Below are 4302 nucleotides of genomic sequence, written 5' to 3' on the forward strand. Positions count from 1 at the left end.
ATTGTTTTGGATTCTACGCACCAACATTAATAAGAAAAAGTGTTTTCCCGAGAAATTTTGGTGCAGTCGATTTTTGGTAAAAAATGAAGGTTATACACTACCTTTTTTGAGCCCCGAAGAAAAAATTGTCTCAGATCGAGCCGGAAAAAAAAATTTTCTTATAGAAAGTGGCCTGTAGAATCCATAATTTTCAACAGTTCCAAGATTGGGCTACTAGTTCAAAAGTTACAGCCCTTTGAATTTTCTTTCGAAATTGGTTTCTAGTCTATAACTTTTGATTGAGAAGTCTGATCGAAAAAGTACGAATTGTTTTGGATTCTACGCACCAAAATTAATAAGAAAAAGTGTTTTCCCGAGAAATTTTGATGCAGTCGATTTTTGGTAAAAAAGGAAGGTTATACACTGCCTTTTTTGAGGCTCGAAAAAAAATTGTCTCAGATCGACCCCGAAAAAAAAATTTCTTATAGAATGTGGCCTGTAGAATCCATAATTTCAAACAGTTCCAAGATTGGGCTACTAGTTCAAAAGTTACAGCCCTTTGAATTTTTTTTTCGAAATTGGTTTCTAGTCTATAACTTTTGATTGAGAAGTCTGATCGAAAAAGTACGAATTGTTTTGGATTCTACGCACCAAAATTAATTAAAAAAAGTGTTTTCCCGAGAAATTTTGGTGCAGTCGATTTTTGGTAAAAAAGGAAGGTTATACACTGCCTTTTTTTGAGCCCCGAAAAAAAAATGGTCTCAGATCGACCCGGAAAAAAAATTTTCTTATATAATGTGGCCTGTAGAATCCATAATTTCAAACAGTTCCAAGATTGGGTTACTAGTTCAAAAGTTACAGCCCTCTGAATTTTTTTTCGAAATTTTTTTCTAGTCTAATAATAATAATAATAATAATCTTTATTGTTGTTAACACAAAAAATTTTGTTTACAAACGTCAATTCTGAAAAGGATAAAAAACAAGGGACAAAAACATTTAATGACTAACTTACATTGAAATCGGATGAGGACCATTGGCAATTCAAGAATTCGTTAATGTCGTAAAAACTTTGTTTTTTTAAAAATGTCTTAATTTTAGTTTTGAAAGTTTTGGATGGTAGCCTTACTACGTTGCGAGGTAATTTGTTCAAAAAATGAGGACTGTAATAATTGGCCCCATATCTACTACATTGCAATCTCATATACTTTTACTTTTGATTGAGAAGTCTGATCGAAAAAGTACGAATTGATTTGGATTCTACGCACCCAAATTAATAAGAAAAAGTGTTTTCCCGAGAAATTTTGGTGTAGTCAATTTTTGGTAAAAAGGAAGGTTATACACTGCCTTTTTTTGAGCCCCGAAAAAAAAATTGTCTCAGATCGACCCGGAAAAAAATTTTCTTATAGAATGTGGCCTGTAGAATCCTTAATTTCAAACAGTTCCAAGATTGGGCTACTAGTTCAAAAGTTACAGCCCTTTGAATTTTCTTTCGAAATTGGTTTCTAGTCTATAACTTTTGATTGAGAAGTCTGAACGAAAAAGTACGAATTGTTTTGGATTCTACGCACCAAAATTAATAAGAAAAAGTGTTTTCCCGAGAAATTTTGGTGTAGTCGATTTTTGGTAAAAAAGGAAGGTTTAAGTATTCAAATTCTATGCGAAGTATTCGAATACTTTACGAAGTATCCAAATACTTAAATAAATATTTGTGAAAGTATTTGAGTTACAAATACAAATACTGCTTCCATAAAAGTATTTAATTACAAAGTATTTGAGTACTTTAAAGGATTTGAATACTAAATAGTATTTTACATTATTAGCCAGGTAAATGAGTTTTTACTGGCGATAGGAGAAGTTGACTAGCGAGCCGTTAGGCGAGCTTGTCATCTCCTAGAGCCAGTAAAAACTATTACCTGGCGTATAATGTATAATATTTTATTTGTTACTCATTTGTAAACAATAGTAAACGTAAATAATTAGTTCTTAAATTAATCTTGAAGAAATGTCTAAAATATCATGTTATCCATGTACCAGAGACTTCGCATTAATTCTGGCCAATGAAATTACTAGATTACTAACTTGTAACATTTTTACAGGTCTGCTGTCAGTTTTACAGGTCAGTTAGCGTTTAACAGTGACGTTTACCCGTTTGATTGTCCTTGTTAATCGACGTTTACAAGCTGAGTAACAAAATAATAGTTAATTTTACATTATTAAGCCAGGTAAGTGGGTTTTACTTGGCGATAGCGAGAAGATGACTGGCGAGCCGTTTAGGCGAGCCTGTCATCTCTAGAGCCTGTAAAAACTATTACCTGCGATATATAATGTACAATATTTTATTTGCTTACTTCATTGTTAAACGTAAAATTAATTAGATTATAAATTGATTCTGATTGAAATGCCTTAAAATACATGTATCCATGTAACAGAGACTTCGCATAATTCTGGCCTTGAAATTACTAAGATTACTAACTTGTAAAATTTTTTTACAGGTCAGCTGTCAGTTTTTACAAAGTCAGTAGCGTTTAAACATTGACATTTACTCGCATTGCGGTTTTGTCTTGTGAATCAACATAACATACTGAAGTAAACAAATAATAAGTTATTATCAAAATCGAATACTGCCCAGCTCTGGCTACGTATAATTAAGTATTAAGGAGGTATTGTAAGATTCAAGAACTTTCTTATTTCCAATGTAAAATTATGTTTTTTTATTGCAGTTCTTGATTTCCCATCTCATTTTGAGTAATATTGTAGATGATTAGGTATACATTATTGCAAAAATTTTTCGTATTCAAGAAACACAGATCATCATAAAATGATACCATTTTGATGAAATATAAGGGCTTATAATGTAATGTTGATTTTGTTAGGTACAAAAAAAGCTCAAAGTACGTCCCTGAAGTGGCCAGGTTGGAGCTCAAAAATTGTTCAATGTTTTATTATGTTGAGCTTTTCAACGGTACAATTTGCAATTTTTGAGTTCCAATAGTTTACAAATCAATTTTGAAAAACTGCTCTGCTAACTTCACGTCAACTTGACAAGTATGAGCTCAAAAATTTGTTGAGCTTTTCAACCATCCTTAGTTTTTAAACTCCACTAGGTAGCTCACAAATCAATTTTGTAAAAATAAACCAGCAATCACTCACATAAGAAATTGCAAGGAAACATCCGAAAAATGTATGGAAGTGATCGTAATCAGAAGATATACAGGTAAAAGCTGGGAGCAATGAGAAAATTGTTAGATAATGCGAGGAAATTTTGGTGAAATAGTGAGAAAGATGTACGAAAGTGGAAGGAAATTTTGTTGAATTATTGCTCTGTATTTTAGAGACTTTAGAGTTTGGAAAATATATTGTGATACAAGCATCTTTATGGAACTTCGGGAAACTGAAAATTGTTAATACGGGGAGGGAATTCCTATCCTTCACAATCTCTCCACATAGGAAATTACGGGGAAATAACTGCGGAATGTGAAATTAGAAGAAATAAGAAGAAAATTTAGGAAACTAAATTTTTAAATTATTGTTCTTAAAATTGACCCAACTACTCACATTCCCACGTTAGTTATCAGTGCGTATAATTTAAGCTTTAAAAACAATACTCATTTTTTATAGTAATTGGGGAAACTAAACGCAACTCGAGAAGGGTTAGGGCATTAGGAAAATTACGGCAAATTCTTGATCCTTGCGTGAGAATTACACGGTACCACATATGGGAGAATAAGTAGCATTAGAGAAAATTTATAGAATGGAATGAGTACCAGGAAAATTTAGGAGAGTAATAGGAAATTTTGAGAGGGTGATGGTAAACAGTGCCTTGAGAACTCTAAGGGTAATTTAAGACGATTGCAAGAAAATTTCAAGAAGGAAATTTTAGAAGAAAGAGCGTTTTTAGAAGAATTACATAAATACAATAAGACATCAGAAAAATGTTCAGAGGATGTTTTGTAAATTTCAAGAAGATTTAACACATAATTCTATAATTTTTGAAAAAATTTAAGACATTTTAAAAGAAACCTCAAGAGAGTCGCAGAGGTAATCGTACGGATATCAGGGGATTTATAACGAGGATGTCAGAAGTACTTCAACATATTCATAGCGAGTTTCAAACAAAGATCTCAATAATAATAATCCTTCTTTTGTGAGGTCCAACAAAAATCTTAAGGAGTTTTTCCTGATATTACTCAATAATCCTTTTTGTTTGCTGAAGATCTACCATGGCTGTAGTCTCGAAATAAGAGTTTCGCCCTTGGTTTCACCCATATTTCCCCCATAATGTTATAAGGAGAGATTTAGTGTTTTCTTACATAATAAATCCAG

This window comes from Photinus pyralis, unplaced genomic scaffold (genome assembly GCF_008802855.1).
Source record: "Photinus pyralis isolate 1611_PpyrPB1 unplaced genomic scaffold, Ppyr1.3 Ppyr1.4_LG3a, whole genome shotgun sequence".
NCBI classification, from domain to species: Eukaryota; Metazoa; Arthropoda; class Insecta; order Coleoptera; family Lampyridae; genus Photinus; species Photinus pyralis.